The sequence below is a fragment of the Bos indicus x Bos taurus genome, chromosome 5, assembly GCF_003369695.1.
Source record: "Bos indicus x Bos taurus breed Angus x Brahman F1 hybrid chromosome 5, Bos_hybrid_MaternalHap_v2.0, whole genome shotgun sequence".
NCBI lineage: Eukaryota > Metazoa > Chordata > Mammalia > Artiodactyla > Bovidae > Bos > Bos indicus x Bos taurus.
The window spans coordinates 45,669,647-45,692,754 of NC_040080.1; the positions used below are offsets into that span (position 1 = coordinate 45,669,647).

Consider the following 23,108-nt stretch of genomic DNA (forward strand, 5'->3'; position numbering starts at 1 on the left):
GTGCAGTAGCTGGGTTCCCCTGAGGGTAGAGCTGGAGGCCAGGCTCACTCGATCTCCAGGAGCAGGACTGAGGGGCTGGAGGATGGGAGCAGGCATGGAGGGAAAGTCCATCCAAGGCCATGTTCTGACTTGGTCACCCATCTGGGATTGCACCTGCCTGGACCTTCTGAGGAGCCTTCATGGGGTGCCTCAGGCTCCTCCTGTCCCAGAAGGAGAGGGGAGCATCTGGGTGTGGCTCTCGCCCCCACGGGCCTGCTCCACAGGGCACCGACTCTCTGTGTTTCCATGTGCGGAGCATGTGAGCACCTAACTGGCTCCCACGCCTGGAGCCCAAGGCAGGAAGCCAGAGACCCGGGACCTGGAAATGATCCCAGGATGTCTCCTAAGTCCCTCCCCACGTGCTGCAAGGCTCTCTGCACACTTTTGTCCAAACCTCCCTCGGAAGACTTTCCTCAGTGCCTCAGGCTCCCTCTCATCCAGTGTTTCCCCGAGGCTTCAGTCAGCCCTTCCATTCCTTCCTGAAGATGTCAGCAGTCATTGCCAGCATCTGTCTGATCCCGCAATCATGAGTTTCATTCCTTCTTTAATTCTTTGTAAGTTCCTCGGGAATGCAAATGCTGCACAGACTTCTCCTGGGCAGGGTTCCAGGCACTGGATACAGAACCATTCAGTGTCCACCCCCACATCCCCCTGAACCCTTAATACTGGACCCCATTTAGCTCAATGTGCAGATGATACAATTCCACAATGACCCCTGTGTCAGGTGAGATCCCAGTGGTTCTGAGCAACAGAAACTGAGTTTGGCTAAGTGAGCACAGAAGACCATGCACTGGAGGGATGCAGGCCAGGTCAGAGAATGGAAAGAAGCCCCCAAACCCTCAGAGAGCACGTGTTTGTCACCCCAGCGGAGAACAGGAGGAAGCTGGGCCCAAGGTCCAGGAATGTGGCCACAGCCCCCACCTGGGAAGGGCCATCCTGGGTGGGGCCTCCGGGTGCCTGGAACCTCTTCCCTGGATCCATGTTGAGCTGATTGGTCAGGAGGATGCAGGGTGTCCTGTTTCAGGAGGAAGTGAAGCAAGCATGTGGTATTTCTATAACACAGCTCATCCTGGGACCGGGGTGGTGGACCCACTTCCTTGGAGCCCAGACCACAGGGCTATCTGTCGCCACTTGCTATGCTTCCCAATGTGGGAAGAGATGGGCACAGGTCTGTCCCACCACCCAGGACCTGAGTCCCTTCTGGCAGGGGCTGTTTTGGAGGCTTCTAGTTCCTTGCTTGCCCCTGAGTTTGCTGGTTTTAAGCTGCAGCTCCTAGTTCTCACAAATGCCTTGAAGTTCACAGAGCTGCCTTCATACGAAGCGGCACACAACCTCCAACTGCCTTGTTCCCAGGGCTTGACCGAAGAGAACAGTGTTGTCTTGAGTCTGCAGAGGTCCGTACTTAAAACATACCGGTTTTCTCAGGAAGTTGTGCTGCTGACACAGAATATCTAACAACTGGTTACACTCAGATGCCTGTGGAGCTGGTCTGGACCCAGCCTCTGCGACAAGGACAGTTGGTGAGGAGCACCTTGTACTGTCCCAGTGAGGCTCTCAAGCCACCTGTGGTATTGCCTGTCACCCTGCACATGGCCCCACACTGCTCAGCCACCCCTGCTTAGCCCCTGTGCTTCTGAACGACGTTGAAGCCAGTCTTGACTTTAAAGTACCTTTTTCAAAAGAAACCTTTTGGGACTTCCCTGGTGGTCCAGTGGTAAAGAAGCTGCCTGCCAATGCAGGGGACAAGGCTTTGATCCCTGGTCCGGGAAGATCCAACATGCTGGGAGCAACTAAGCCCTTGCCCCACAACTACTGAGCCCACTCCCTAGAGCCCGTGCTCTGCAAAAAGAGAAGCCACTGCAATGAGAAGCCCATGTACTCAACCATGAGTAGCACACTCGCTGCAACTAGAGAAAGCAGCCCCTGTCCCCACAGCAGTGAAGACCCAGGGCAGTCAAATAAACAAACAAGGACACTGTTTCCCTAGTTACCTAAGGTAAAGCCTCCTGAGCCCCACTATCTACTGCCACCTTGGTTAGAAATGCACGTGGGCACAGACTCCAACAGGTAATGTTCCCTACCGGGCCGAGGTTCTGTCCTGTCCCGTGCTAACCCCCACCTGCCCCCTCCTGCATCCCCTCAGCCCCACTCTCCCTGAACCAGGAGGAGGTTGCCCACAGAGCAGCAGGGCCAACCCAGCTCCAGGCCCCTTCCCTGGCCTTGGCCTTGCTCCAGGGCTCTGTGGTGGCCGGGGTGCCTCATGGTCAGCAGCCAGCTCTCCTCTGGATCAAAGCCCTGGAGCTTGAGAGCAACCTGTACCGCATGGCCAGAGCAAGGTCTTCTTTCAGGCCGGCGTGCTGGCCCACCTGGAGCAGGAGCAAGACCTGAAGATCACGGACGTCATCATCGGCTCCCAGGCCTGCTGCTGGGGCTACCTAGCCAGGAGGTGAGTTCCGGGACACCCACCTCACCCAGCCTGATCCTTGCTCAGGGTCCCTAACTATCCTGTGGTGGAGGGCACTTAGGAAGTGGGGCCTGGGCACCTTCATGCTGGCAGTTTTCCCCTGGGGAGGCCCACATGGCTTTCCCTGCCCATGAATTTCTGCCTGAGGTTTAAAGTAAGCAGGCAGCAGGGATGACTGTGCTTGGATTTTCCCTCCAGGAAAGCTACTGCCTCCCACTGTTCCGTCCTGTATCCCTTCTGTAGGTGTGCCACCCAGAGCTGGCTGTCCACTGAGAACCCCAAGCTCTGGAAAGGAGGCATCCTTGAGTCCCAGCAGCTCCAGCAAGCTCAGAAGCAGACTTGTGCAGGTCAGTGGGCAGGGCAGCGGCCCGTTTGCCCCTTGACTCCTCTGTGTCTGGGCTCTGGGGCGTCTGTTGTGGCCTGAGCTCTGAGCACTGGGGACAGAATGTCAAATGGATGTTTGCAGGATGTGAGCTGCTGACATTCTCCCACAAAACACAAGTCCCTGAGTTCCTGGAATAGCAACCCCGCCTCTCCCCTCCTTCAGCTCCCTTACGTGCAAAATGCAACAGGTACATACAGTTGGCTTTAAGAACAAACTATGGTTGGCTATCCTCAAGGAATAATCTCCTGTCCCTCCCTCAAACCTGGAGGGAGGGGACCATAATGGACCAGGGACATTTCCAGGGGTGAAGCAGCCCTGAGGGAAGGACAGGCGGGCCTTATGGGGCATCCAGGTCCACTGCAGTCACTTCTGCTTGAGGCAAACCGAGAAGTTCACCAGCAGTCCAGCTGTAGGACTCTCAGACTGTGGGAACTTGACCTTCATTTCTTCATCTGTGAAACGGAGCCAGCACTCCTAGAGCTGATGTGAGATTCAACAGGAAAGGCGTGGATGGTGCCAGCACAGCCCATGCCAGTCACTGAGCCCCCGTCCACAGAGGCTGTTTGCTCAGGAACCCAACGGAGGCAGGGCCAGCTCTCTGTTGCAGCTGTCTCTGAGTCGCCAGGACACTGGTTTTCTGATAAAAGTCTTCCATTTGGAGAGAAAAAAATCTGTTGTCAGGTGGAGATAAGCCAAGGTCGCAAAAGGCAGCGTGCTCTCAGCCCTTGCCACGAACTTCTGCATCCACCTCATGGCAGTGACCACCAAGGCTGGGCCTCCTCCTGTGGGCCCCCGGGACAAAAGGTGTGAGTTCTGTCCCTGCCAGCAGGGCTAAGTCCAGAGGGATCTGATCATAAGGGGTGGAGGCAGGGCTTTGAGTTGCTGAGGCATGACCTTAGGCCCCTCTTCCAGGTACCATGGGCGTAGTGAAGGAAACAGTGGGCTCTGCAGGCGAGGTCACAGAGGGCTTCTCAGAGGAGGCTTTTCAGATTCACACTTGCAGAAAGATTTCTCCTGGTTGGGTGCAGCAGGTGTCCCTGGCAGAAGAACCTGTGTGAGCGAATCCTGGAAGCCACATGAGCGTGGCCCTCCACAGCAGAGTATGACCAGTATGCACTGAGCAACTGGTGTGTTCTGGGACAGTACCACGTGCTGGTGGCACAAAGGTGAATGAGGCAGGCCAGCTGGTGAGTGTGGGGTTGGTGGGTGAAAAAGTGGAAATATGGAGGAGTAATTTGCCAAGGGACTCATGCTGTGTTGGTGGCAAGTCTTCCTTCAAGGCGTCTGAGGCAGGGTGGACAGAGTCAAGAAGACGTGGAATGTCAGGACTGGAGTTGTTTCTCTAGGGTGTCAGCAGGAGGGTGGGAATAACCCAGGGTGGGGCCTGGTGGGCAGGATGTTTGTTTGAATTGAGAACTCAGAAATAAGAGTTTTGACTTTCACTTTTGCTTCCCAGAGTATGTCTGGGCCCAGAGGGTGTATGTGGTCATTGCAGAGATGCACAGCTTGTGGCTGCATCTGCACAGATGTGAACAACTGGATCTTGTTCACACTCGGACAGAGGAAGTTTCCTGAGTAAGCAGGAGGGTAAGACCCCGCCCATCCCATCTTCCCATCCTCAGGAAGACCGTCTGAGAAAAGGATGACTGTCACTAACTAACAGAAGAAGAATGTAAGCTCAGAGAGGTAGGTCAGCACGTTAAGCAGGGGCAGAGCCTGGATGTGGAGGCGGGTGTGGCTGAGGGCTTCCTCCCAGCCAAGGGACCCTAAACAGAGCAGAGGGAGGGCCACACCTGCTCAGGTGGCCTCAGCTCAGGATGTGGACTCCTGAGACATGAGCAGCAACCCCAGAAGGAAGGTGTATGTTCCGGGTACTCAGCCATTAAGGAAGCAGATGGGGTGGAGGAGGACGAGGAGTCAGAGCCTCTCCTCCTATAACCTGGCCACCTTGAAGCTGTCCCAAGGGTGCTAGGCTAGGGTTGATGGGGGAACGGGTTTTTTTTTTAGATACAAGGGATCAAGGTTTGTTGAAAAACCCTGCCTCTGAGTGCTAGGCTCAGTGCCAGGCCCTGGGGGACACTGCAGCCTGGAGACGGGCAGGACACCAAGCGTGGAGTCGAAGGGCGTTGGCTTCCTGTGTTTGCTAAGCCCTCTGCTCTGTGGGTGATGGGAGTCCTGTGTGGGGAAGGTGGCCCTGCTGGAAGAAGTGAGAAGGGCTCACTGCACAAGGTTCACATACATCCTGGTGTTGCAATATTAAGATAAAAAGCAGAACTCTACAGACATCAGTATAATAGCCTTTTCTAAATCCAGCTTGAACATCTGGGAGTTCATGGCTCACATACTGTTGAAGCCTGTCTTGGAGAATTTTGAATATCGTTTGGCTAGCATGTGAGATGAGTGCAATTGTGCGGTAGTTTGAGCATTCTTTGGCATTGCCTTTCTTTCTGACTGGAATGAAAACTGACCTTTTCCAGTCCAGTGGCCGCTGCTGAGTTTCTTTCAGTCCCTTCAGTTTTTCTCTCTGGTTTACGTTGGATCCTTTTGAATGATTGATTGATTAGGATCTTTAGTTTCTTCTCCATTCTCCTTCTCTTTCCCCATTCTCCTCTCCCTCCCCCCCACCCTTCTCCCCTCCCTCCCTTTCTAATTTTAACAGGAGGAACTGGGGTTGTGCTGTGTCATCGAGAAGCTGCTTCTTTCATGTCCCCATAAGGGGTCCCACCCCTCATATTTTGTACAGGCTGTGCCCAGGAGGGCAGAGGGTGCCCAGAGGCCCTGGACAGGAGGAGCAGCAGAGAAGACACAGGGCCCCTGATGATGCGGGAAGGGTTCTCAGACGTGGAGAAACTGAGAAAAAAGGGAGCACGACCAGGAAAGTGCCACCTTCAAGAGGAGCTGGAGAGCAACTGGGGGAAGGTGGCAGAGGGAGGCTTGGAGCTGGGCCTCCAGGGACAAGTAACCCGTCACACAGTGAGGCCAGTGGGGAAGCACATGTCATGGGGAGGGGCAGCCTGTGCCAAGTGAGGTGCCAGTCTCGTGCAGCAGGCCCTGTGGAGACAGAGAGTGTGAGGAAGACAGGAGCCTGGGGCAGTCGGGAGGGTCCTGGTGCTCGGCCAGGGACTTTCTTAATGCCCCTTTCCCTTCCCAGGGAGGGTGACTGCAGGCACAGGAGGGAGATGGTTGGGGAGAATCTGTCTGCCCACGAGGAGGGAAGGGATGCATGACTGGCCATGCAGCTGGGCAGGGTCAGGCTTCTCCAGGGTCCTCCCCTCTCCCACCAACAGCCTTCCGAAAGGGACCAATCAGAGGCTAACAGAGGAGGAAGCCCTGGATAGGAATCCAGCAGAGGAAGCACTATCAGCATCCACATGCAGCTGAGGCCCCAGACAAGGGTCAGGAAGAGGCCAAGAATGGGAGGGAAGGACGGAAGGATGAGTCAAGTGTTCAAGGCATTTACAGTTGTTTGTCCTTATCCAGGAGCCAGCCCTTCTGCCTGAGCTCTCCTCTTCTTTCTACTTGACTCTGTTCTCATGTTTCATGATTTCAATAGGCTGACCTGGCTCCTGAAATCCTACAGCTTTGGGGCAGAGGAGGAGGCAGGGCACCAGCTAGCTCTCCTCTTCCATCTACTTGAAGGAGGGCCTGCCTTTGTGAATTCTCTCCCATCTACATGACGGTGCCTCCAGCCTTTGACACAAGGCACACTCCCTAAAAACATTAGCTGATGGTTACTCTTCCTGAGGGAGAGCTGTGAACATCTCAGAGGAAGGTACAGAAAGCAAGATTCTAGGCTTGGAGCTTAGGTGAGGGGATTTAGGGGAAGCTCTAAGGAAATGGGACTGCTCTAGATTGGGAGCTGCAGAGAATGGGAGGCAGCACTACCAACGGGCTCTCAGTACCTCATCTATGGAGAGGGGAGAGCAGAGCAAGGCTGAAGGTGTGATTGGTAAGAAGGAGCAGTCCTGCTTTTCAGCCAGGGGAGGGGGCGTGGTGTTGGGGGGTGCAGTGACAGGTGTTTGCTGTCTCCTTAGCTCCTGCTCTCAGGGTGACCCTGTGTGAGGCTGCAGTTCTGTGAGAGCCTTTACATCCAATGGGAGAAGAGCAGCACTCTGTTGTGATCCCAGGCCAGCCTCCGGATGTCAAGGGTTCTTTCTTTCTCAATCCTTTATAAACATTCATGTAAATAAACAGAAAGGAAAATACCTATAGACTTCAAGACTCCTCTTATTATTAAATTCAATTACAACAAAATACTTCCCATTTCATTTACTCTTCGTTGCACCATAGAAACAAAAGAAAGATACCAGCTCAGCTGTGTCCAACTCTTTGCAGCCTCATGGACTGTAGCCCTCCCAGCTCCTCTGTGCATGAGATTTCCCAGGCAAGAATACTGGAGTGGACAAGCATTTCTTTCTCCAGTGGATTCTCTCTGCCCAGGCATTGATCCCATTTCTCTTTCGTCTTGCGTCTCCTGCATAACCACTAACATTCTTTTTAACCTTTATGTCTCTCTTTTCGGCCACACTTTTCTAAAGTCCTCTCCTTTGAATATTATTATGAACTCATGGCCTTTCACAGACTCAGCCTGTCTCATTGAAACATTCATAGCAATCATTCTCTTTTACTGTTATTAGTATATGTGGGTGCCCCCTTTTGACCACTTTTCTGATCATCTTCAAGAGCATCCTTGTCTTTGCAGGAGCAGAGATGCAGTCTCTGGAATTCACCTCCCCTGCAAGTGGTCTTCCTTCCTTTGAGTGGACGGAAGCCCATGGCTGCACATGTGGGTGGGCAAGATGCTGCCGGACAATATCTGTCCGAGGCACACATTTCTTCTTGTCATTTAATTCAGCTTCTTCCATCATCTTTAAGGTGGTAGCACTAGAAACCACCCCATTCTTTGGGTTACTGACTGCTATAAAGTGACTGTTGCTGTCTTAGAGTAAAAGAATCCAGTCCTAAGTACATATGGTTAAAACCTCATATGTACCATATGAGGGTTCTGCTCATTCCTTCCCAAGGAAAAGCTTCTTTAGATAGTTAATCAGTGTCTTTCAATGCTATTACTACATTGGGAGCTGCAATAGTGTGAGAATGTGTGCCCAGGAGACAGGAACCTGGACTTGGAGTCTGGCTCTAGCACTAGCTGTGTGCTTTGAGTACATTGCTTCACCTCTCTGAGCTTCAGTTTCCTTTCTTATAGGATCATTGTGAGAATTAAAAGGAAGTGAATTCATACCAAGCAGTTGGGAAGGTTCCTGGTGCAAAGTGGGAAGTCATCAATCACAATAGCTAATAAGTGGTAAGTATTGTATTTTGCTTTTTCTTGACTTAAATTTGATAGTATTTATTTACTTCTTATTAGGAAAAATAAGGATTTCATTTATTTGTATACTTTCTATTATACCTTTCCCCTTCTTCGCCTTTTATCATTATTCTACTAATTGTATATCCTCTGTTATGAAGCTTTGTACTTGTAAGCACTTTATTTACATCTTTGTTTCTTATGCTCTCTACTGGACCTACTATTTCTTGATTCCCAGCTTTGTAAACTGAGATATTAATCCTCCTCCCTTCAGTATCTTAGCTCCCAAGTTCTAGAAGTATCGATGCACGATACTGGATGCTTGGGGCTAGTGCACTGGGACGACCCAGAGGGATGGTATGGGGAGGGAGGAGGGAGGAGGGTTCAGGATGGGGAACACATGTATACCTGTGGCGGATTCATTTTGATATTTGGCAAAACTAATACAATTATGTAAAGTTCAAAAATAAAATAAAATTAAAAAAAAAGAAAAGTAAAAAAAATAAATAAAAGATAAAGGTTATTTTATTAAGATAAAGGTTATTTTATAATGAGTATAAATGAAGTAAAACAAGGATTTTTGACTCACTAATAAACCTGTGAGTTAATACACCTGTGAGTTATATCATATTATATATATATTAATAGTACTTCATTTTAAAACTCTCTCCAAAGGACTTGGACATAGATATATTTACGGATTTTTTTTTTATCAAACAAAAGAGTTTACAATTTTTGGTGATATTTTAATACATTTTTAAGAGCTAACTTGTACCAAATAGCTGTACATGCTTCTCAGCAGTTCACTTCAGTTCAGTTCAGTCGCTCAGTCGTGTCCGACTCTTTGCAACCCCATGAACTGCAGCACGCCAGGACTCCCTGTCCATCACCAACTCCCAGAGCCTACCCAAACTCATGTCCTTTGAGTCAGTGATGCCATCCAACCATCTCATCCTCTGTTGTCCCCTTCTCCTCCTGAGCTTTAGTTTTTCCTGATGTTTCTAACTGGCTTCCTTTTCACCCCTTGCACTGTTTATCTTCAGCATTTCCTCCATTTCTTTCCAACGGTGCCTCATGTGGTACCGAGTCTCCTGTCCCCACAGACTCTGGACTTTTTACCCCATTCTGAACTGGTTTCTCTCTAGATCTGCCGTGTGCCCAGCTGTGATCCTTGGATTCCCTTCTCTCTGGGTTGGTGTTCCTGATTCCTCGATCACATTCAGGAATCTTTCTTTCTCTTGGTTATCCTTTGCATCATCACACACACACATCTTTTCTTTCCCTCTGCACCTCACTCTCAAGTAACTTGCTCAGGAACGACTGTGAATAGCAACGTTTCGATTCGCCATTTAGTTCCATTTCTTCTGTCATTTAAAAAAATTTCTGGAAGCTTTTTTTGACCTTCTTTTCCAATCTTTCTTTAGACTTACTTGGTAAACACATTAATTCCCAAGATTTTTTTGTCTGTTTAATTTCTTCTCACTTCTCAGTGCATCTCATTTTATGAATAAAAATCCTTTCTAATTGACTTAACGACCTGGGTTCAAGTGTTAAAAATTATGTTCTTCCTTCAAAATTGTCCATCCATCTCTTCTGGTGTCATTTCTCATCTGTTTGTCTAAGTCATCCTTTTTCACATTGTCATTGTTTCCATGTATCTAATCCTGGATGACCCATTCATATTTAAGAGGGAGTGAAGTTGACTGGTAAGCTGCCCTGTAGAGTGCTTGCCTGCTGCTGCTGCTGCTAAGTCGCTTCAGTCATGTCCGACTCTGTGTGACCCCATAGGCAGCAGCCCACCAGGCTCCCCTGTCCCTGGGATTCTGCCAGAATCCAGGCAAGAACACTGGAGTGGGTTGCCATTTCCTTCTCCAATGCATGAAAGTGAAAAGTGAAAGTGAAGTCGCTCAGTAGTGTACCACTCTCAGTGACCACATGGACTGCAGCCCACCAGGCTCCTCCATCCATGGGATTTTTCAGGCAAGAGTACTGGAGTGGGTTGCCATTGCCTTCTCCAAGAGTGCTTGCCTGAGGACCCCTAAATTCCAGAATACAGAAATATTTTTTCTGGAGTCTCTGAATTAAGATTTTCCTCCATCTGGTGTGGATTTGGGTGAATATGTGATGGGATGTGGGTTGCTGGGACTATCCCCTGCTTTCTCCTTCTGTGTCACTCTCATTTTGCTCTAAGTAAGCATTCCTCTAGCCTGTACACCTTCTCTCCGTTTCTTTCCTCCACTCCTCTTTATTCAGCAGTCACTTCTTCATCCACTCAGTCTTCAAACTATTGCTGAAGACTCTGGGCTCCTGTTGCCCACATTCCTGGCTTTATATTAGCAGCAGAGCACCGAGAGGCAAGGTATGGGCTCTTGAGCCCAGTAAGTGGGTTGAAACCTAATCTGTCATGGACAAGATTTCTGACCTTGGGCAAGTCACGTAACATCTATGAAGAAAGGAGAGGAGTTGGGGTATATATCTCAAGGGTTACTGGAATGATCCAAATTATATTCGGTAAAGTCTTAGATCAACTATCAGTACAGAACAAAGACCACAAGCACAGAGACTCCTCCTATCAGTAGCCATTATTACAACTGTAAGCATGTTTCCTATCATTTCAGTCAGGTCTCAGGAGGAGGAGCTGATAAATGCACTTTTGTCTTCTTACAATACTGCTGAATGTAATCAATGTTTGCTTCCTTTCATTATCTACCAAGGCAATGTAATCCCGAAGAGAATTAAAAAATTCTCTCTCAATAAAGATCTGTTTTAAAGTAGAGACTTCTGAGAATTGGCAAGATTAAAAGAATTGACACCCTCATATATGAATATAACTGTAATCAATTGGTGCAATTTTTTGGCACAACAGAGTGACTCTAGGTATGAAAATATTTAAAATGTTTAGAGCCCTGACCAAATCATTCTACTTCCAGAAACAGCTTAAGGACATGGTCTCAAGTACACGCAAAGTTTCATACAAGAAGAGTGTTCTTTACACTATTATTTACACAAACAATTAGAAACACCCCAAAGTGCCACAGTCAGGGGAGGACCACAGAGAGGACTGGGCACCATCCAGGTCCTCAGCTGCCCAGGGCAGGGCTGCAGGGAGGGGGCTTGTGGGAGAAAGCCTCCTGCAGAAGGCAGGAGGATGTGGGCTGTGGGAGCTGCAGCACCAGAAACTTTATCAAGGCAGAGATTCAGTCACAGGGAGCAAGACATCATTTTGAAATAAAAAGAGTCATTTACCAATTAACATATATCCCCAGGTAAGTATTTTTGTATATTGTTGAGAGTAGAGCATAGTTATCATTAACCTGCTATTTGAATCAGAAAGACTTGGGTTCAAGTCCAGACTCTGGCACCAGCCTGAAGTCTTAGGCTGACCCATGTTTAGGTGAGTTTCAGGAGCCTGCATATCATAGACACGGAATCAATAGTAGTTATTACCAATTAGTGGCACAGGTGTCCCGACCTCACATAATTCCCAGAGTATTCCTTTCTATGCTCCTTTCTATGTGCTCTTCATCTCTGGTTTTACTGCTCCTATAACTTCACAGATGGCTGTCTCCTGTCTGATTACCTTCTCCCTGTGCCCCAACAGGAGAGCAGGACTCTGACTCAGCTTGGAAAGAGCTGTAGGAGGTGAGTGACTTTTCTTAACTAACAGCCAGCAGAGCCCAGGGGACAGGGAAACGCAGAGCGTTAAGTCCCTGGTGGCACTGGTGGCCGTCTCAGGGGAACCCACCAGAAGCCTCCCCCTCATTGTTCCCTGCAGCCGATGCTCAGTCATAATCTAGCCCACAGTCTGTTTTCTCTTCCCCAAGGGTGAAGCCACACCTCCTTCCAGCCTGACTTGGATGGGTGAGCCGAAGGGACATCTCCAAGACTCTGCTGCTGCCATCATGAGCTCGATAGACCTCTTTTACTGCTCAGGTAGTCAGCTGTCTCTTGTCTGGCTGGTTTCCACTTGTGATCCAGAATTGAGGGTGGTGCCTCCAGGCTGAGACAACCCACAAAGGAATCAAAAACCAAGAAGGGGGTGGCTAAGCATTCCGGGGTCCTCCAGAGAGGCCAGGGGAGCCCCCTGCATTCAGGGTTCTATCCGTACAGCCTCAATCCCAGCCCTCTCCTCAGGGCACCAGAGCACGCTGTCTACTTCCTCCTCCACTGCCATCCAGCAAGGGACTCAGAAGTGAGGCCAAGACAGCCCGCGGTGAGGGGGACAGCTGATAGGGATCCCCAAGGTCAGGCGGTAGAGGGAGTGGAGGTCCCCCAACATCCCTGGAGCTTCTCCTGCCCTCTCCCTTGCTCCAAGCCTCCTTGTGCTCCCAGACCCTGCGGTGTCACTACAGAGGCTGTTTCCTCCAGTTCTCGCCCTGCCACCCCTCCACCTCAGCCACTCCACAAGGGTTAGGGGACCCTGAATTGAACTCAGGTCAGGACTGTGCCACCTCAGTCCTCAGGGAGGGGTGGTCAGAGCTTTAACATATGAACTGGGGCAGAGGGGACACATATGTTCCACCCATAATACCAGGGACCTTTGGTCAGGAAGATGGACCTTAAACATTTTCAGTTCAGTTCAGTTCAGGCGCTCAGTCGTGTCCAACTCTTTGCAACCCATGGACTGTAGCATGCCAGGCCTCACTGTCCATCACCAACTCACAGAGTTTACTCAAACTCATGTCCATAGAGTTAGTGATACCATCCAACCATCTCATCCTCTGTTTTCCCCTTCTCCTCCCACCTTCAATCTTTCCCACCATTAGGGTCTTTTCAAATGAGTCAGTTCTTTGCATCAGGTGGCCAAAGTATTGGAGTTTCAGCCTCAGCATCAGACCTTCCAGTGAATAATCAGGACTGATTTCCTTTAGGATGGACTGGTCGGATCTCCTGGCTGTCCAAGGGACTTTCAAGAGTCTTCTCCAATACTATAGTTCAAAAGCATCAATTCTTTGGCACTCAGCTTTCTTTGTAGTCCAACTCTCACATCCATACATGACTACTGGAAAACCACGGCTTTGACTAGACAGACCTTTGTTGGCAAAGTAATATCTCTGCTTTTTAATATGCTGTCTCAAATCACATCGGATCAGATCAGTCACTCAGTCGGGTCCCACTCTTTGCGACCCCATGAATCACAGCACGCCAGGCCTCCCTGTCCATCACCAACTCCTGGAGTTCACTGAGACTCACGTCCATCGAGTCAGTGATGTGATCCAGCCATCTCATCCTCTGTTGTCCCCTTCTCCTCTTGCCCCCAATCCCTCCCAGCATCAGAGTCTTTTCCAATGAGTCAACTCTTTGCATGAGGTGGCCAAGTACTGGAGTTTCAGCTTTAGCATCATTCCTTCCAAAGAAATCCCAGGGCTGATGTCCTTCAGAATGGACTGGTTGGATCTCCTTGCAGTCCAATGGACTCTCAAGAGTCTTCTCCAACAACACCACCACCACAAAAGCATCAATTCTTTGGTGCTCAGCTTTCTTCACAGTCCAACTCTCACATCCATACATAACCACAGGAAAAACCATAGCCTTGACTAGACGAATCTTTGTTGGCAAAGTAATGTCTCTGCTTTTGAATATGCTATCTAGTTTGATCATAACTTTCCTTCCAAGGAGTAAGCATCTTTTAATTTCATGGCTGCAGTCACCATCTGCAGTGATTTTGGAGCCCAGAAAAATAAAGTCTGACACTGTTTCCACTGTTTCCCCATCTATTTCTCATGAAGTGATGGGACCGGATGCCATGATCTTCGTTTTCTGAATGTTGAGCTTTAAGCCAACTTTTTCACTCTCCACTTTCACTTTTATCAAGAGGCTTTTTAGTTCCTCTTCACTTTCTGCCATAAGGGTGGTGTCATCTGCATATCTGAGGTTAGTGATATTTCTCCCGGCAAAATGATTCCAGTTTGTGTTTCTTCCAGTCCAGCATTTCTCATGATCTACTCTGCATATAAGTTAAATAAGCAGGGTGACAATATACAGCCTTGACGTACTCCTTTTCCTATTTGGAACCAGTCTGTTGTTCCATGTCCAGTTTTAACTGTTGCTTCCTGACCTGCATACAGATTTCTCAAGAGGCAGATCAGGTGGTCTGGTAGTCCCACCTCTTTCAGAATTTTCCACAGTTTCTTGTGATCCACACAGTCAAAGGCTTTGGCATAGTCAATAAAACAGAAATAGATGTTTTTCTGGAACTCTCTTGCTTTTTCCATGACCCAGCGGATGTTGGCAATTTGATCTCTGGTTCCTCTGCCTTTTTTTAAAACCACCTTGAACATCTGGAAGTTCATGGTTCACATATTGCTGAAGCCTGGCTTGGAGAATTTTGAGCATTACTTTACCAGCATGTGAGGTGAGTGCAATTGTGTGGGTAGTTTGAGCATTCTTTGGCATTGCCTTTCTTTGGGATTGGAACGAAAATCAACCTTTTCCAGTCCTGTGGCCACTGCTGAGTTTTCCAAATGTGCTGGCATATTGAGTGCAGCACTTTCATAGCATCATCTTTCAGGATTTGAAACAGCTCAGTGGAATTCCATCACCTCCACTAGCTTTGTTTGTAGTGATGCTTTCTAAGGCCCACTTGACTTCACATTCCAGGATGTCTGGCTTTAGGTGAGCGATCACACCATCATGATTATCTGGGTTGTGAAGATCTTTCTTGTACAGTTCTTCTGTGTATTCTTGCCATCTCTTCTTAATACCTACTGCTTCTGTTAGGTCATACCATTTCTGTCCTTTATCGAGCCATCTCTGCCTGAAATGTTCCCTTGGTATCTCTAATTTTCTTGAAGAGATCTCTAGTCTTTCCCATTCTGTTGTTTTCCTCTATTTCTTTGCATTAGTCACTGAGGAAGGCTTTCTTATCTCTCCTTGGCTGTCTGGGGAAGCCTTACAAATAGCTGTAAAAATAGAGAAGTGAAAAGCAAAGAAGAAAAGGAAAGATATAAGCATCTGAATGCAGAGTTCCAAAGAATAGCAAGGAGAGATAAGAAAACCTTCTCAGAAACCACTTACTTTGAACTAAAGACGACACTGGGTGCAGAATACAGGGAGAGGCAGGGGAACTAGCAATGAGACACAGAAAGACAAAAGGGCTGAAAATGGGGGATAGTCAGAGAGGCAGGATCGTTGGGATCCAGGGGAAGTAGCAGGGGCTGCTCTATCGCCCTTCCTGGGGTCTGATGCCCCAGCAAGAAGAGTCTCCCCCTGGTGGTGGCCTCTAGCCCGACTTCTCCAACAACTCGCCTTTGATCCCAGCATTTTATCTTAATTAGGCTGTGACTTCTTTTGTCTGCTTATTTCTTTAATTGAAGTAGAGTTGATTCACAATATTCTGTTAGTTCAGGTGAACATTGAAGTGATTCAATTATACATAATCTATGTATATACCTATATTCTTTTTAATTTTTTTATTACAGGTTATGATAAGATACTGACTATTATTCCCTGTGCTATACATAAAGTCCTTGTTTTTTAAATCTATTTTATGTATGGTCGTGTGCATCTGTTAATCCCACACTCCTAGTTTACCCCTCTCTCTCTTTAGTAACAACAAGTTATGTTTTCTATGACTATGAGTCTGTTTTGGTTTGTTTATAAGTTCATTTGGACTCTTCTTTTGGCCATGCCAAGCAGTTTGTGGGATATCAGATCCCCGACGTGGGATAAACGTGGCCATAGCAGCAAAACCACCAAATTCGAACCACTAGAGCACCAGGGAACCACCTAGACTATTTCTTAGATTCTCCATATAAGTGATATTATGTATCTGTCTCTTCTGCCAGACTTACTTCACTTAGTATGATCACCTCTAGATCCATACATGTTACTACAAAAGGCATTGTTTCATTCTTTTTATGGCTGAGTAATATTCCATTGTTTGTATGTACCACATTGTCTTTATCCCTTCATCTGTTGACGGACATTTAGGTTGCTTCCATGTCTTGTCTATTGTAAATAGTGCTGCTATGAACATGGGGTGCATATATCTTTTCAAATTGGAACTTTTTCTTTTACAAATGTATGCCCTGAAGTGGGATCGCTGGATCACCTGATAGCTTGATTTTTAGTTTTTAAGGAACTTCTTTCCTGTTTTCCATAATGGCCACACCAATTTATATTCCCAGCAACAGTGTAGGAGGCTTGCCTTTTCTCCACATCATCTCCAATACTGATTGTCTGTAGACTTTTACTTGATGGCCCTTCTGATTGGTAGGGGGTGATCTCTTATTGTAGTTTAGATTAGCATACACAGAGGATGAGATGGTTGGATGGCATCACTGACTTAATGGAGATGAGTTTGAGTGGACTCCGGGAGTTGGTGATGGACAGGGAGGCCTGGCGTGCTATGGTCCATGGGGTCGTGAAGAGTCGGACATGACTGACTGCCTGAACTGAACTGAATGAATAATTAGCAGTGTTCAGCCTCTTTGCATATGCTGGCTAGCCATCTGTATATCTTCTCTGAAGAATGGTCTATGTAGAACTTCAGGCAGTGGCTCCTTGGTGACAGTGGTGGTGATGATGGTGGCGGCAGTGGTGATGACAACTCAGTGGATGGAGCATCTGACAAGTATCCAGATGCCCTTTGAGTTCAGGTGCACCGAGAGACCAGTGAAGTTCCCATGAAATTCCCAGTGTTGTGTAGGAACAGAGATTGATTTGGGATAAAGAGAAAGAAAGATGAAGCAGAAGGCATCAACAGGTCAAGGAACTATGCGGTGTGTCAAGGAGATCAACCAGCCTGGGGTCAACAGACAAGGCCTCTCTGGCCCTCAATTTCCTCCTCAGTTGAGGATGAAGCAGAACAAGATATTCTAGGACCATCTGTCTCTCTCCACATTGTGTTCTACAGACTTTAGTTCAATAAATATGAACTGATTGACTGAGGCTTCCTTGCATTGATTGATGAGCTCAGCTGGGCTCCAGATGCCTGACCTCCTTCCCCATGAGCCTGTCTCCCAGGGTCTCAGGAAGCACATCCTCCATGGCTTCTCCTGCCTGCCTGCTGGGCTCCCATAAAGTTGTTTCCCTCAGACCCTGGAGCCCCGCAGGCCCCATGGGGCACCCGGGGGTGCCCATGTCCTCTGACTTGGGCTGAGCATGGGGATATTCCTCCTCCAGCCCTGGGGACAAGGATGGACACGGGGCACCTGAGGGTGATTGAGAGCAGAGGGCTTGTGTGCAGGTGTGAGGAGGGGAGTCAGCCGTAAACAGAGGGGCAGAGACAGAGCACATGCCTTCCCCAGGCTGCCTTCATGTTTCACCAGGACTCCTGTAGGAACTTCCAGAATGGTCTTCCTGTGTTTACCTTGGGGCACCGCCCTGCCTCACCTATCTATTCCCCACATGGGGCTAGAATGACTCTTAAGAATATTGATCTTAGCTCTACCTGTTTCCCCTCCTCCACAGCTGCCTATGACTCTGAGCACAGACGCTCAAAGCCTCACTGCAGCCTAGCCTGCTGGAGCCTGCGGTCCCCCCTAGGGCAGAGCTGGATGCCAGGCTCACTCCATCCCCAGGAGCAGGACTGAGTGGCTGGGGGAAGTGGGCAGGAAGGAGGGAAAGTCCATCCAAGGCTATGTTCTGACCTGGCCACCCATCTGGGATTGCAGCTGCCTGGACCTTCTAAGGAGCCTTCATGGGGTGCCTCAGGCTCCTCCTCTCCAGGGTGGAGAGGGGAACATCTGGGTGTGGCTCTCGCCCCCATGGGCCTGCTCCACAGGGCACAACTCTCTGTGTTTCCACGTGTGGAGCATGTGAGCACCTAACAGTTTCCCATGCCTGGAGCCCAGGGCAGGAAGCCAGAGACCTGGGACCTGGAAATGATCCCAGGACATCTCCTAAGTCCCTCCCCACATGCTGCAGAGCCTTCTCCACACTTTTGTCCAAACCTCCCTCGAAAGACTTTCCTCGGTGCCTCGGACTCCCTCTCCACCCGTGTTTTCCTGAGGCTTCAACCCAGTCCTCTCATTCCTTCTTGAAGATGTCAGCAGTCATGGCCATCACCTGCCTGACCTTCAGAAATGTGAGTTCATTCCTTCAGCGCTTCTTCATCAGTTCCTGGAGAATTCCCATCCTCCACAGACTTCTCTGGGCAGGGTTTCAGGCACTGGGTACAGAACCATTCTGTGTCCACCCCCATGTCCCTCCGAACCCTTAGAGCTGGACTCCATTGAGCTCAATGCAAGGCTGATGCAATTCCACGGTGACCCATTTCACATGAGATCCTTGTAGTTCTGAGCAACAGAAACTGCATCTGGCTAAGTGAGCACAGAAGAGGGTGCACTGAGAGGGAAGAAGTCCAGATCAGAGGATAGAAAGAAGTCCCGAACGTGCACAGCTCAGGAAGGACAGGAAGCAGGACACGTCCCCCTCCAGGATCCCACAGTCTGTCCCCTGAGGTCTCGTCAGCAGGGGGCTCTGGTCCAAACACCTGGAATCTCAATGTCAAGTTCCCAAGAGACAGAATAACTTGGGCCTGGGGACAGTATTCTTGGACTAATATTTCAGGCTGAAGGATGAAGAAGATGAATGAGTAACAGGGACCTGAATCCTGGGGGAAAGTCTCAGGTAGAGAGGCTCCAGATTGAGTGCTTCCTGGATGCACACGTGCCCTCTGCCCAGACCAACAGACATGACTCTCCTCACCCTTCTGGGTCCAAGTACCCCACACATGACAGTAAGTGCACCGCCCACTTCCCCAGCTGGAGACAGACACAAATCCCATCCACCTGCTGCATCTTGCAGTGATGTCAAGGGTGAAGGGCCCCAGAGCGATGCCAGTGCATCTCCTGGTCCATCAGGCTCCTTTCTCAGTCTTCTGCATGTGTATTATATATGTGCAGGCAACACGGAGGTGCAGTGAGACCCCGACCCCCAGGAACATGGCTCTCGTGATACCAGTCTTCACTGGAATCCCACTCCCTGTTCCTCTTTCCTGCGGGGAATTTCACCCCTGTGGAGCCTGGGCTGGGCCATTGCTGTGTCAGCACTGTCACCTGGGTCCTAATCAGGACCTCACTGCACCTCTGAGAGCAGGTGCTTGTCACCCCAGGAGGAAGCTGGGCCCAGGGACCAGGAGAGTGGCTGAGGCCCCTGCTGGGGAGGGCCATCCTGGGTGGGCCTACTGGGTGCCTTGAGCCTCCTCCCTGATCCATCATGTTGAGCTGATTGGTCAGGAGAACGCAGGGTGTTCTGTTTCAGGAGGAAGTGAAGCAAGCATGTGGTGTTTCTGTAACACAGCTCATCCTGGGTCCAGTGCAGAGTACCCACCCCCCTGGGAGCCCAGACCATGCAGCTGTCTGTCCTCACCTGCTGTCCTGTCCCCTGTGGGGAGAGGTGGGCAGGGATGTGTGCTGCACACATGTGCCCGCCACCCAGGACCTGAGTGCCTCCGGGCAGAGCCTCTGTTGACAATTTCATGTTTCTCTCATGCCTTGGTGCTGGATATCTTTAAGATCCCGCTCCCATCTCTCAAAAATGCCTGGAAGTTCACATTAACTTGTTGTTTTTCAAAGGGTGCTGTCCTGGACTTCATACTGGTGATGACCGCTGAGTCTGGGCAGAGCCCTCCCTCCAAAGATAGGGACATTGTTTTTGAAAGACAGCAGACGTGTTATGCCCAACCATTCTTTAACCTGATAATTAAAGAAGCTGTATATTTCATTATGAAAACACTACAACTAATGGTTCAGATTCAGGAAATGGGGTAAAACCTAGAGAAGTAAAATAATTCGCCCAGTAAGATTATTGGCCATCTCCCTACAGTGCAGCTATGTTTTTAGAAGCAAACCTCAAAAATCTTGTCATTTCTTCTGTACATACTTCAGTTCATCCCTATATTTTAAAAAGATCTTTGCCTGGTAACTTCCCTGGTGGCTCAGAGGTTAAAGCGTCTGCCTCCAATGAGAGAGACCCAGGTTCGGTCCCTGGGTTGGGAAGATCCCCTGGAGAAGGAGATGGCAACCCACTCCAGTATTATTGCCTGGAGAATCTCATGGATGGAGGAGCCTGGTAGGCTACAGTCCACGGGGTCGCAAAGAGTCAGACACGACTGAGCGACTTTACTTCACTTGTCTGGTAGCCAGACCCTAAAGAATCTGCCCTCAATGTGGGAGGCCTGAGTTCATATCCCTCGGTCAGGAAGACTTCCTGGAGAAGGGAATGGCAACCCACTCCAGGATTCTTGCCTGGAGAATTTCATGGACAGAGGAGTCTGCCGAGCTACAGTCCATGGCTTCACAAAGACTTGAACACAACTGAATGACTAACACTTGGCAAACGTCTAAGTTCGCTCTGCCCATATTGTTGGAATTTAGGCTCTTGCAACTTCCTTCCGTTTAAATGACACTGCAGTGAACATATTTGTGTATGAAGTTTCCCCCTCATCTTTGAGGCTGTTTTTCTGGGGGTGGGCCATGCAGATGACATTGTTGGGGCAAAGGGAATGAGCGCTTAAAGGCTCCATGTGTCTGACCCATCCTCCACCCTGCCAGCCCCCGCCCCGGGTGTCCCTGCACGCTGACATTCCCATCGAGGTGTGGCCAAGGCCACCTATGAGCGCATGTTCACACCACCTGGTGCACAGCCCCCAAGGCTGGATCCCAGGGCGTGGACCTAATTGAACAGGGGTGTCTTCAGTCTGTGGAGGTCCTGGCTTAGACGAAAGGTGGTTCTTCTCAGCAAATTGTGTTGCTTGCACAGAGTAGCTAACAACTGGTTTCACTCGGATGCTGGGTTACACCCAGTCTGGGCCCAGCCTCCTCATCAATGACAGTTGTTGATGAGAGACTTGCCCTGTCACAGCGCTGCTCCCAAGCCACTTGTGGCCCTTGAGCGCCACCCTGCACCTGGCCCCACTTTCTTGGCTTCCGCTGCTTCGCTCCTTAGGTTCCTAAGTATGCTGAAGCCCCTCTAGACTTCACCTGTTTAAAGAAACGCTCTTTCCCTAATCACCTAGGGTAATGTACCAGAGCTCCGATATCCACTGCCCCCTTGGTTAGAAATGCACGGGGCAGAGATGCCAGCAGGTAAAATCCCTTCAGGGCCCAGGTTCTGTGTTTCTCTGCAAGTCTGACTCCTTACCTGTCCCGTGCTGGCCCCCACATGCCCCCTTCCTGGAGTTCCTCCAGCCTGCTTTCCCTGCATCAGGAGAAGTCTGTGTGCAGAGCATTAAGACCGATCCAGGGCCTTGGTCTTTCTCTAGGACTCCGTGGTGGCTGTGGTGGCATGTGGTCAGCGGCCAGCTCTCCTCTTCTACATCAGGATCCTGGAGATCGAGAGCAACCTGTACCACAAGGGCCAGAGCAAGGTTTTCTTTGGGCTACTGTGCTACCCCACCTGGAGGAGGAGCAGAACCTGAAGATACCAATGTCATCATCGACTTCCAGGCCTGATGCCGGGGCTACCTGGCCGGGAAGTGAGTCCCGGGACGCCCACCAGCAGCTCGGGGCTCCCAGCTGTCCTGTGTGGAGGCACTGAGGAAGCAGGGACTGGCCGCCCTCACCCAGGCAGGTGTCCCCCGGGGAGGCCCACATGGCTTTCCCGCCCCGCTGCTTCCTGGATTTCTGCCTGAGGTTTAAAGTGAGCAGGTCGAGGGGTGACTGTGCTCCGATTTTCCCTGCAGAAAAACCCCTGTCTCCCTCTCTTCCTCCCTGTGTCCCTTCTGTAGGTGTGACACCCAGATCTGGCTGTCCCCAGAGGACCCCGAGCTCTGAGGAAGAGGCATCCTTGAGTTCCAGCAGCTCCCATGGGGTCAGAGGCAGACTTGTGCAGGTCAGTGGGCAGGGCAGCTGCCCATTTGCCCCTTGACTCCTCTGTGTCTGGGGTCTGGGGTTTGTGTCCTGGCCTGAGCCCTGAGCTCTGGGAACAGGGTGTCAAATGAATGTTTGCAGGATGTGAGCTGCTGACATTCTCCCACCAAACACAAGTCCCTGAGTTGCTGGAACAAAGTGCCCACCTCTCCCTTCCTCTCAGCTCCCTTATCTGCAAAACACGTCAGATACATAACAGTTGGCTTTAAAAACAAACTATGGTTGGCTATCCTCATGGAATAATCTACTGTCCCTCCCTCAAAACCTGGGGGGAGGGGACCATAATGGCCCAGGGACGTTTCCAGGGGTGAAGCAGCCCTGAGGGAAGGGCAGGCGGGCCTCCATGGGGCATCCAGGTCCACTGCAGTCACTTCTGCTTGAGGCAAACTGAGAAGTTCACCAGCAGTCCAGCTGTAGGACTCTCAGACTGTGGGAACTTGACCTGCATTTCTTCATCTGTGAAACGGAGACAGCTCTCCTAGAGCTGATGTGAGATTCAACAGGGAAGGTGTGGACGGTGTGAGCACAGCCTCTGCCACATGCTCAGCCCAGTCCACAGAGGTTCTCTGCTCAGGAACCAAACAGAGACTTGGCCAGCTCTCCGTTGCAGACTTCTCTGAGTCGCCAGGACACTGGTTTTCTGATAAAAGTTCTCCATTTGGAGAGAAAAAAATCTGTTGTCAGGTGGAGATAAGCCGAGATAGAAAAAGGCAGTGTGCTCTCAGCCCTTCCCACAAACTTCTGCATCCACATTATGGCAGTGACCACCAAGGCCAGCCCTCCTCATGTGGACTAAATGCACTAGTTCTGTCCCTGCCAGCAGGGCTAAGTCTAGAGGGATCTGATCAAAAGGGACGGGGGGAAGTGCATGGACAGAGTGGCTGAGGGGTGGCCTTAGGCCCCTCTTCTAGATACCATGGGAGGAGAACAGGAAACAGTGGACTCTAAGGTGAGGTCATGGAGGGTTTCTCAGAGGAGGTGATGCCAGATTTGGGCTTTGCAGAAAGCATTTCTCCTGGTTGGATGCAGCAGGTGTCCCTGGAAGAAGAACCTAGAAGTGTGAGTGAATCCTAGAAGCCACCTGGACGTGGCCCT

General features: G+C 49.9%; 1 long non-coding RNA gene across 2 annotated transcripts; it reads left to right on the plus strand.

Moving 5' to 3' along the window:
• The first annotated feature begins 4,318 nt into the window (after window positions 1–4,318).
• On the plus strand, window positions 4,319–17,088 carry LOC113892662. Of its 2 annotated transcripts, XR_003511097.1 has the most exons (5): window positions 4,320–4,574; window positions 8,095–8,193; window positions 11,798–11,838; window positions 12,021–12,129; window positions 16,669–17,088. It is a non-coding gene; the product is annotated as an uncharacterized LOC113892662 (long non-coding RNA). The 2 variants fall into 2 exon arrangements; XR_003511098.1 differs by lacking the exon at window positions 16,669–17,088 and having other exon boundaries at window positions 4,319–4,574; window positions 11,754–11,838; window positions 12,021–12,830.
• The last annotated feature ends 6,020 nt before the right edge of the window (window positions 17,089–23,108 follow it).